The sequence below is a fragment of the Pelecanus crispus genome, chromosome 4 (genome assembly GCF_030463565.1).
Source record: "Pelecanus crispus isolate bPelCri1 chromosome 4, bPelCri1.pri, whole genome shotgun sequence".
In the NCBI taxonomy this organism is placed as follows: domain Eukaryota; kingdom Metazoa; phylum Chordata; class Aves; order Pelecaniformes; family Pelecanidae; genus Pelecanus; species Pelecanus crispus.
Window position 1 is genome coordinate 78,666,312 of NC_134646.1, and position 12,471 is coordinate 78,678,782.

A 12,471-nucleotide genomic window follows, 5' to 3' on the forward strand; every position below is an offset into this window, starting at 1 on the left:
CCAGGATAGGTTGATGTTGGCAATGTGAATTTCACCAGCAAATCCATGATCACCCTTTGATTTTTCATCTTTCCATGGCCATATACCTGCCACTGGCTGCAATGTCTCTGTCAGCACTAAACTGTGTCAAACTGTCCTGCACTCCTTCTGACTGGAATCCTGAGCCAAATCCCCCCAGTGTCGGTTATCAGTTAGCAGCTACAGATCTCAAAAGGAAGTGTACCTTACACTTGTGAGTGGTTAGAAATTTCCTGGGGAAGCATTTGTCTTGTTTGGAGGTGAACAACAGTCATAGGGAACAGTCATTTAATTCTAAGTAGTGATATTTTGCTAGGAAAATGTGTATATATATGCACATATATATCTGTGCTGGTTTTGGCTGGGATAGAGTTCATTTTCTTCACAGTAGCCAGGCTATGTTTTGGATTTGTGCTGGAAACAGTGTTGGTAGTACAGGGATGTTGTCGTTCCTGCTGAGCAGTGCTGACACAGAGTCAAGGCCTTTTCTGCCTCTCACCCACCCCACCAGCGAGCAGGCTGGGGGTGCACAAGGAGTTGGGAGGGGACACAGCTGGGACAGCTGACCCCAACTGACCCAAGGGATATCCCACACCATATGATGTCATGCTCAACATATAAAGCTGGGGGAAGAAGAAGGAAGGGTGGGACATTTGGAGAGATGGTGTTTGTCTTCCCAAGTAACCATTACGGGTGATGGAGCCCTGATTTCCTGGAGATGGCTGAACACCTGCCTGCCGATGGGAGTAGCAAATGAATTCTTTGTCTTGCTTTGCTTGCATGCATGCCTTTTGCTTTACCTATTAAATTGTCTTTATCCCAGCCCACAAGTTTTCTCACTTTTACTCTTCTGATTCTCTCCCCCATCCCACCGGGGAGAGTGAGCAAGTAGCTGGGTGGTGCTGAGTTGCCGGCTGGGGTTAAACGATAACACATGTATATGTACATACATATATGTGTATGTTCAAAGTTTTTAAACATTGATAATGTTTTGCTTCTTTTTTGTTTCTAATCAATACACCAGAAAAAGGCAGTGAATCTTTCTGGTAAATGTTATTCCCCAGAATAACAGCTCTATTGATGAGCAATTCCCAGCTGTAGCAGATTCCTCACCTCCCAGCAGAGGAAGCCAAGGCAAGGAGAGGACAAGCAAAGAGGCAAAGGCAGGAGCTACCTTGGCACCTCAATCCTCAAGCCATGCTCACTGTCTAGCAAGACCTCACCCATGAGGACCATGCACTGGTCTGGACGTGTTGACCTCCACTGGTTGCTCCACCAACCTGCACATCGACTGCTTCAATGTGAACCACTGCCTATCTCGCTGCTGTAAACCTCAAACAAATCTCTGCTTTTGGTCTCCCTGTAACACAGGTGGAGAGAGATCCTGTTACACGCTGCTGAGAACAGCTCATGGCTGACTTTCTCAGTGCTGCAACGCCTTTATCTCTCTTTCATTAATTTCTAATCTACCCGTTCCCCCGCTCCATATAGCTCTGGGTGGGGAAACATCTGCAAATAAAGAAGGGATTTGCTCTTGTCTCGTAAAAGACAACCCTCATTCATTTTCTCTTTCAGTTGTTATTGTTGTCGTTAAATGAGACAGATGCCACGTATTTGTGTTTTCTGATCCAACCCACACTGGGGACAATGGAATGACTTCCATTCATTCCCGCACACACTGGACAAGTGGTAATACCGACAAACTTCGTCTCCTTACACACAGCTTAATTTACATCATTTCTTTTTCCAAATCACTGAGCTGGTCCATGCAAAAAAGTGAACAATATACAGTGCACCAGGGTTTCTATATTTTCCCTTTGGGCATCTTTATCTAGAATTTAAAAGCCATTATTAAGTAATGCTTTCACTTTATTTTATGTTTTAAAATAATGAAGTCTAATAAAATTGATTTCCAAAGGCATTTAGTTTTTAACGTAATAAATCAAGTTGTAGAGAGATACTGTGTTTGCATGTCTATGGATGCCAAATGCAACTAAAATTAATACCTTGATGTTTTACACTATTATAAAATGTGGGTTTATATTTTTTTAAATGCCAGCTTGATTAATTGGTCCCCCAACTGAACATTCAGGCTGCTACTGTGACAAAATATTTTGTGGGTTGACTGGGTGATGGATTATTATAAAGAGCTGAGTAATTAACTCTGTTGGGAGTCTTATATCAGGCATTGGGGTTCAAACTAAGCCATGATGACTTGGTGTTAGAAATGAACCAAATGCCAGGTGGTAAATTCATACCTGGTGTAATCCGCTATGCAGTCCACTGGAGTTACTGCAGGAAAGGGTTTTACTTATGCCTTATGTTTTCACTTGCACAGTGCAAAGGTTAAGGCTGTCAGGCCAGGCTGTTTGAAAGCTTAACGATTAAGTATTATCACTGTTTGCAGAGTCATTCTTCAAATGTTTTCAACATAAAACAGCTTATTAAATGTCTGGCAGACTTTCACTGAGAAATGCCAAGATGTGATTTCTCCCCTTCCTCGCTGTTATTTTAATACTTAACACCTCTGCAAGCAAGGGGAGAGAAAGAGAAGAAAATCCCCCAAATAAATAAAGCCTGATACTTAAAACACAGCTACCCAGAACTCCAGGAGGGATCCAGGCTCTTCAGAAGTTTGCACTGGGAAAGACTGTGTGGACCAGGAGTCATCAGTCAGTGCCACCAGCCTGCAAAAGAGACACAGAGATGCCACACAACACATCCTCCCTCTGGGCTCTTTCTGGTAACCACCCATGAGCTCTCCAGAGGGGCATTGCTCCTCTGCATTACATTTCCTGGCATTTCCCTGATTTATTTCAAACTCTAAGGACAACTCTGGCCTGTGTGATGCACTGCCTGATCCATCACCTTGGGCTGAGGGCACAGACAGAGCCAGCCTTACCCTCACCATGCAGTGGGACTGCTGTCTTCTGTACATGGCATTACCAAAAAGGCTTTCGCAATGATTTCTAAGACTCTGAAATGCCAGCAACCTGAACACCAGTTGATTCTGGCCCATCATTAGATAAAGAAAACACTTCTTGTTTCCCAGCAACAAATGATGATTTAAACTTTTAAGAACTTGTGAAAGGGAAGGGAGATGTCTCTGTACCCCTAAATAATTCCCAGGAGAAGGGGAGTCCAAAAGGAAGAACACTGTAATGGAGAAAAGTGGAAAGAAATGAAAGAGACCCTGGGGAAGCCTGAAATCTATTTTACAGATGTTGTTTTATTGTGTTGAGAAGCATTTCTCCTAAAAAATAAAAGGCAGAGTATCACAGAGACATTAAAAGTTTATAACTGCAACAGCATAAGGAACCTGGGCCAAAAACCACACCTAAGTTAAGGCATTGCTCCCAGCCTTGGGGACAACAGGGGGAAGAAAAGAAAGTGGGAAATTTTGGATACCTTCTGCATGCTACAGACTGGGGGGGAACCTGCTCAGTGTCTCCTGTATGGAGGAGAGGAGTGTTAGTGGGCAGCACAGCTGTGCTGAGGCAGCAGCAATGCTGGGAAGCCAGGGGAGGGCTGGCAAGCAGAGAAGGGCAGCAAGCAAAGCAGGCAGCAGATATGGTACCTTCAACTGAGGGTCTAACACCATAAAAAAAGAGTGACACGAGGCAGAGTCTGATTTTCTGTATCTACAGCCCCACTGCTGTGTCCTTGTCTTTCCTCTGATGCCTCTAGTTCTCAGTATGAAAATCATGGAATCATAGAATCATTTATGTTGGAAAAGACCTTTATTATCATAGAGTCCAACCATTAACCTAATACTGCCAAGTCCCATTAAACCATGTCTTTAAGTGCCACATCTACACATCTTTAAAATACCTCCAGAGATGGGGACTCAACCACTTCCCTGGGCAGCCTGTTTCAATGCTCGATAACCCTTTTGGTGAAGAAATTTTTCCTAATTTTTTTTCCTGGCGCAACTTGAGGCCATTTCCTCTCATCCTATCACTTGTTACTTGGGAGAAGAGACCAACACCCACCTCACTGCAACCTCCTTTCAGGGAGTTGTAGAGAGCGATAAGGTCTCCCCTCAGCCTCCTCTTCTCCAGGCTAAACAACCCCAGTTCCCTCAGCTGCTCCTCATAAGGCCTGTGCTCCAGACCCTTCACCAGCTTTGCTGCCCTTCTTTGGACACACTCCATCTTGACACAGAGAGGCAAATAACTTCCCCTCAAAGAGAAGAGACCTTTCCCTGGATAAGAGGTGCAGAATTGGCCCTGCTCCCCCCCACCCTCCTCCTTTTGGCTGTTTTCTGTTTCTTCATTCATGTTGTCTCTGATTTCATGAAGCAGTAATATCCCGTGCTGATGCCTAGGTCTCCAGAGTACTGCTGACATCTGACATGCTGCTGCTCACTGCAAACTGGCCCAAGTGTTTATGAAGCAGTGGCTTTCTACTAGTACGGATATTTTCTATGATCTTCCAGGAATTTGATCAGACTTTTAGCATTCAGGAAGCATACGAACAAGCATTCTTCCTTTCTTAATGTGGAGTATGAGATAACATTATGGTTTTTCAATATATTGGTCCTCCAATGACTTCGTCAGGAGCCTTCAGCAACCAGGGCAAAGTGAGAGCTGCAGGGATTCAAATATTTGTTTTTTCTTCAGAAAAAAACCCTTTGAAAATTAAAAAAAAGCTTCTAGACACAGGACAGAAGCAGCAATGAACAACATACATTTCCAGACTTCTTGTGTGGTTTCCTCTTCTCTACAGAGTACTGTGTAGCAGCTAGAGCCATGCCTTGGAGTGAGTTTTCTTTAGAGAGGGCTAATTCTGTAGATTAAGACCCAAATCACAAAACTTTACACAACAGCTTGCTGCAGGAGATAAAACAACTTTACAGTGACCAGTAATTAGACTAAAAACCTTCCAGGCTAACCTCCCTTATAATTTCCTATCACCAAAAGTACAAGCGAAATGCTGGATGCTACAAGGAGGAGGTCATTGCTACGCTTATTGAGAACACAGAGGACTGGACCCATTTTAGTAACTTTGTTGGGTCTGTCTGAGGCAGATTAAAGAAAACAATGATTTCTCATCCAACAGCCTATGCTTGTTAAAGGAGAGATGCTTCATCTTTTCTCAGAAGCGTGCTTCATTAGGGAAATATCATCTTCCTCCACTGGAATAAATTACTATGCAGCAAACATATGCTACTGCTAATTGTGCTGAAAAAGAAGAAAGCATCTATTGCCTTCCAGAGTTAACAAGTTAAAAGGGATAAGGAAAATGACTTAGCTTCATAGCCTCTCTTTCAGTTATGTCCTGAAAGCATGGATATCCATGTTGGGTTTATAAAAGGAAAGAGAAATTTAATTTAGAGGGATTATTTGATAATTCTGCCAATGCCTGAGCAGGAAGAAATAATGAAGAAGGTAGGATATTTGATTACTTGTCTAGCCTGCACCATGCCAGCTAGAATATTTTTACCATGTCTAGTCCCTGGGGTCAAAATCTATTGATATACATTGATGTAAGTCAAGAATAAGCCTGAGAGGCACATGGACTTTCTCCTAATTTACATGACTGCAAATAACAGCAGACTTCCTGCATACCTGGGTAGCTTTGTCTGATGGAGTTACAGCTGCAGCCACTGGAATTGTAATGTGGCAGGGCACTGTCCATGTTCTCCTCTGCACATGGGGTGGGAGAAGCCAAACCATGCAGGAGGGCCTGAACCCAAAGCCCTAAAAAGCTGCTAGGCTCTCCATGGTGGGGGCATCTACAGGGGTGATACAGACCACGGTGCACTCTGAGTCACCATCGGTAATGCTGACAGCCAAGAAAAACCTGGTTTTTCCACCACTGAGGGAGACAAAGAGGGAGTGCACAGCAACTCCCTTTCTTTTCAGTGGGTCCCATGGATGCACCTTAACTTGAACAGGGAGATTTTTCATTAAAATAATACTAAAAATACAGAAAAGAGGATAATAATGGTCTCTCCCTTCATCTCCTGTGTCTGTAGGTTAAACGTTTAAAGGAAAGAAGATATCTAGGAAGGCATATTTAAAAAATTAAGAGGAGGATGTTCACTTCATTGACAGATCCAAAACCCAAAAGTATTGCAGATGTTGCCATTTGGAAAGGCACTTCAGAGTTATGCACAGACTGCTTGTGAAATCCTGGGTTTACGTGGCTATCAGACTGTTGTTATCTAAGCAGCATCCAGCCATTTTTTGGTAAAAACTTTTCTGTCAGACCAACCAAGGCACATGAAAACTTATTGGCTTCTCTCTCATTTTGCCTTCAAAATATGCAAAAATACAATATGCAAATATAAAATAAGCATTCATATGTATACATACAAATTACTGTGAGTAGAAAGCACAGATATTTGACTTACAAATTCATAGGTTGATATTATCTCATGTTGAATGAGCATAATTCAGAACAGGAAACAAGTCCAATCCTCATCCCAAATATGAGAGTTTACATTTAGAGTCACTCCTGTGAAACCAAAGCTTTTCCCTTTTTCACACCAATGTAAATTACACCCACCCATAGCATGGAGGAATAAAAAATGAGATACAAATCTTAGCTCATTTCACTGCTGCATGGATGCGAGTGCCACATACTATGTTACGTGCAGTAAAAGTGCTCAGACATCATCCTGCCTTATCAGACCTCCGTACAAAACACTGGATTTATGACCTGCACATTAAGTCCTGTGATTTATGCCTCTTTCTCTGCTCAGGTTTGCTGCCTTCCCCCAGGGATCGTATCTGTGTCCGTAGGCACTTTCTAAGATTTCTATGCATTACCTAAACAAAATGCCCTTTCATGAAGCCAAATACATCACATCAAGAAAGCAACTGTATTTCTTTCATAACGGTTTAAGGTCCATCAACTATATGAGGCTCAGTAGCCAGCTTCTGGAAAATACTTGGCCCTGTGTGTACCAGAGTGATAAATTAACACAGAAATGTTCTTTTAATGTAGAACTGCCCGTGTTTCTGTCGCTGGCCATAGGGCACTGTGACAGGCATACAAGGCCCCTCTGTTTGTGTCACCATCCTTAATGCAAAGTAGGTAAACTCTGACGCAGGCTCTTTTCCAGCAACGTAGCAGCCTTTTCCTTTTATTTCACTCCTGAAGTGGCATTTTGATGCCCACAAAATGTGTTCAGTGCAGGTCCAGAAGAAAAAAATTCAGGGAAATACCAACTCCCACAGTTTCTTCGGTTTTTCATGCAATAGCACACTCTAAATGGACCTAGGAATTAATCAGCATCTGCAGGAGAACTACACCTCACTTGGGTTTCCTTGGACAACAATTATATAGCTGGCAGAGAAAAGAGCCTCTATCGTATTTTCACCCACCACTATATATAAGCAGGATTTTATTGGCATGTGTGCTGCAGCTCAGGCTTTGTTGCAACAAGGCATCTGGGAAGTCAGCATTTTAATGTTAATAGCCAGGACTCTGCTGCTTTGAAATAGTCTATGTGTTACATGGGATATGCATGCCGTATCCAAAGATGGAGGAATCTTAGAAAAAAAAGATGTGCAGCAGAAAAAATATAAGGATAAAGAAGGTTTCTATGTTTCTAAGCACTGACACACCTTTTTGTTTAAAAGGGAGAAATATAAATACATTTGTTTTAAAAAACAGTCATCCATCTGGGCACTAGCCCAGTTTTCCAGTCTCTTATATTTATAGCTTGCCTTACAAGCTATTTGTGTCTTTTTCATTACAAATACCCCAGCTTCTGGGGGCCAAAACCTTGACTAATAAAGATTACAATGATGATAAAAAGTTAATGATGTGCTCATTTTATTTGTAGATTGTATCCCTACTCGACACCACTTGTTCATTCTGGGCAGCATCCAGAATTGCACTCAGGGACATGAAATGTAGCTTAGAAAGAGTTTAAGCTCCTATATTGAGAAGAACAATCCAAAATCAACCCTCTGTAAGGCTTTAGTCACTCTAACAGTCTTTATTTTCTGATTAAAATGTTCTTAAGCTGTTTATTCAAGGTGAAGGAGAATCTAGACATTGTGTCTTTCTATCTTCATGGCCAGAGTGCTCTGACTGATAGTGATAACAGTGAGCAGAGGTGAAAGGACCAGAGGTCTTTCAACAGAAAATAGGGATCCTGTCAGCTGCAATGAGATACTTGATTTTGGTGCCTGCCTCAACAATTTCAGACTGAACACTTACTTTATGTAGGGACAGAACAGTGGCCCTCATTATGAGCTATTTCTGCATAAGAAAGAGATTTTTTTCCTTTCCATGGGCTCAAATGTTCCCCCACCCTCTCCCAATAAAACTCTCAGCAGTAGAAACATGGGGCTCACTCAGTCTTCCATGTCTTATCATTTTCAGATGTTACAGTTCTAAATACCGCAAATGCCTACATCTCTTCTTTGGATACAATGCCTACAGTACTTTTTTCTTTTTTTATTTTTTTTTACTTTTTTAGATTGTAAGGTGAGAAACACAGATAACATCTCTTCTCAGCCATAGGCAAAGTGCTTATTCTTTTACATAATTTACATAATAATGTAATGAGAGAAAGAAGAAGAGGAGCTGGTAGGTTTTGTTTGTTGCGCTTCTGCTGGAGAGGCAAAGTAAAGTAGGCAACAGAGTTTGCCTCTAACACATGGTCACCACCCATGAAAGCAAAGAAAGCTGTTCTTTAAGTAGCTTATGCAAATACATATGCACAGTAACAGGTTCATCACACAATGCCCAGATCAGGTAAGTTTGGTGTATTTTTCCCACTTTATAGCTGTGGCACATGCAAACTCCTTGGGCTAGTGTATGAACCTCATATGTCCAGAATGACCTTTTTCTCCTCAATACCCAGAGAAAGAGTCCAGATAATTAGTCCAGATATGGATTCAGCGTTGCAGATGTGCCAGTTAGTAAGATGAATCTTGCCCATCACGCCTTCGAAATACTCAGCGTTCTTCTGCAGCAGAAAGCAACATGCAACTTAACTACCCTTCATTGGACATCTTGAGTTAATGTGTCTGTCCTCTTTCAAAACAGTGCAGGATAAAACCTCTGGGCAAGATCCTTCCCAGTTTGCTACCAGGGGAGTCCACAGTCATTTGCACCAGCTGAAGTCGTTTACACCAGCACAACCAACAGTGTTTGCTGCAGGGAGACAGTTTATAGGAGAAAAAGCTCTCCTGTGGCAGTAGAAATACCTGCAGTAAAACAGAGACCTATGAAGGTGAGATCCAGCTCTGCTGCAGAAATCCCAGCCAGGTACAATTCAGGCCTACACTGTGTTGAACTCTAACAAATAAATAAGCTTCTCCTTCTCTGACACACAGAAAGCTTTTGTTCTAGTCCAGCAAGAAAGACAAGGAATTCCCACCATTGTTTCATGCTTCCCCCCTCCACCACCTCTTTTTTCTTTTTAAGTCCATTTTTCAAAAAGTAATTTTGAAATGTTCTGGGAAATGCAGGGGGTAGCGGTGCTAATCTATCATCCTCTTCTGATAACATTTAATTAAAAACCACAGCTATTAGTCATCTGCTACCCTACCACCAGGGCTGACCTGACAATATCTTAACACACTGGTGAAAGAAAAATTGAGAAGATTCTTTTGCATTTTATTTTATCATAGCAGCAGGGGAGCACAAGCATATAATTTAAGGCAGGGCAAAGACAGCTTCTTCTGCCAGTTTCTCAGGAGGTTAATCCAGGTTTTTTTAACATGAGGGTATTTTTTCTGCTGTTGTAGCCAATGTGGTTGTTTTTTAAAAAAAAACCCCGGAAACAGCTACCATGGAAGAAAGCTCTTGTGTGACCAAAGCTATCATCCTCCCAACAGGACCTCTATAACTTGCGTTTTCAGCATCTGCAGAGTTAGAAACTTCCCCCAATAGAATGGGAAGCCAGGAAAAATCAGGTTTAAATGTAATAAAGAATATTTCCCAGATCCCAGTCGTTGAGTTGGCCATGGACTGATAAGATTTGGGCTCAGCTTGGCCCATCGCTCTCAAATGCAACTCTTCACATACTTGCCGGCTGGACACATGCCCTAGTGGAGAAAGCCCTAAAGCTGTAGAAAGCCCTAAAGCCACAGTACCAGGAAATGGGCAAAAGGCGAGTCAAGATCATTTTAGTTTACACTCATTTGCCTTTCCTGTGGTTTAGCTAAAAATTACCTAAGCTGGAAGGTTCAGAATCGCATTTCAGAGGTTGATGGGAGACAACAGCACAGATGATCTTGAGACTTAAACTTATGACAAGGGTAAAGGCCAATCATGACATCTGGGTCTGGTTCCTGGTTTCAGGGTGGGAGGGAGATGCAGGTATAATTTCATTCTTGGTCCAGTTTCCCAGTCAGATTTGAGTAATACTGACCTTAGTCTGAAGTTGGACAGCACATCTAGGGGTGTCAGAAAAACACCAGAAATAAACAGTTAAATTGATGAAGAATGAAAGTCTCCATCACCAGACTGCAGAGGTGAAAATTGCCAAATTACTGAGCAGAAGAGATAAGAATTATAGAATGGGTGACCTAAGTTATAAAGTATTTAGATGTACCTTAAAAAATCAGTCCTGGGTTCCCTTGCTCATTTCAGACCACAGCTCTGCCCTCTGGGCATGAATGAAGAGACAGGAGAGCAACCATGCAATCCCAGACCAAAACTCCATTCACCTGCTGACAGGATCTAGATGCAGCTGCTTAGGGAACACTGCAAAAACAGACAAGTACTGCACAAACCTATCTGCTTGGTACCTTCCCAGCACATTTCAATTTGCATGTAGGTGCTTCCAGTTACAGAGGCTGCATCCACAGCAATGTGTTTAGTGGCCTTGATGAGCTTAACTTCCATTAATGTGCCAAATTGCTTTTCAGCTCACTTAATACATTTAGCATTTGCATATTGCTGTGGCAGCAGGCTCCACAACTCAATTCTTTGTTCCCTGTGGCTTGTTCCTGATGTTTGAGAGTGAGCACCTTTCCTGTTGCATATGTGCATGGCTATACACTGTCAGAAATGTCTTCTCTGCTTTCTGTGCTGAGATGTGGGAGGGGCAATATACGTAAAATGTCACCTTTTACCATGAAAAGCTTTTTCTGGCTACTTCACACATGAAGTTTGTGAGCCTGAGGAGGTATTTTTAAAGGGTGAGCAATTCCACTATTGTAAACCTTGGTGCCTTGGGATGGACAGAAGGATAGACAGGGAGGTGGGGACTTGCAAGATAAATATCTTGCTGTGTCAAAGCAAAACTCATACAAGTTCAGATTTCCCAGAGTGCAGACAACTAAGTCCCATGTAAGTCACAGGTGGTGCTTCCTCTTGTTGGGCATGCAGAATAAACATGTAGACTTGGGAGAATGTTGAAATGGAGAGAAGAGGAATAAATCACTGAGAGCGATACTGTATTTTCTTTTTTGGGTGACTCTTGAGCCAGCTGTGCCACAGAGAACTGAGACATTTCCTTCCTTCAAGCCTAGATCAGAAATTACTTGCTGTCATTTTTCTTCTGTTTCCATTCTTCCTCATCAAGTTAAGCTATATCTCCATGGCAAAGAAAGTGTACTCTTAAGTCACATTATGCTAACTAGGGTTACAGGAACAGTGAAGATAAGACAACCCACATTTACGTGGGAGTCTGAGGTTAAGTGTGAGCTGTGAAACCTTATTAAAACTCAAACCACCCTGTCTTGTGTTTGCAGCCACTATTTCCATTTACTTTCTTGTTGTCCTTCATCCTGAAAAGCTATTGGAAATTCTTGCACAAAGTAGAAGTTTAAGGCTAAGGCTCAGATGCTCAAGGGCATGTTAGATGCCTAATTTGCACTGTGTACAATGGAAAGGTGCCTTTGTTAAATCAGAGTCAAATAGCTGATGATGGAAACAGCTGAATCCTTCAAGACAGACTCACTGGTCCCCTCTTTGTAGTATTTGATGAGGTGCTGGGGCTTGCCATTTATGTCACCTAGGCTGGTATGTGGGTCTAGTTTGAGACTGCTGTAAAAAGAAGCTATAGTTTTACTTTGCTCACATAATTGCCAAATCAACCCAGCACTCAGCTTTCAAGAAGCCAAACCAGTCAGCAAAGTGTGGCCACAACCATGCATCCCCTGGAAGACTATCACTGCAATAGCTACAATGAGAATGTGTAGCTAACTATTATTATTTTTATTATGACTCAAACTTGGGTTCAGGCTATTCACAGCCATTATGGTACTAACTTGTAACCTATCATTATGAACAGATTTCACAGCCTGCACTCTCTACAGCGTTCATTCCTTATGGAAACACATGATGAAAGATCCTGACAGTAGCAGTGCTCTCACTCGCATCCTGAGGCTTCACAAAAGAATGGCAAAGCCCCTTCTTCCCAATACACTGCATAAATGTACTGGGCCAGAGTCTGAAGCTCACCTTACTTAAATTATCAGAGTAGTTTCATGAGCAACAGAAGATGGTTTTCTGGGACTTGTCATCAGCTGGCCA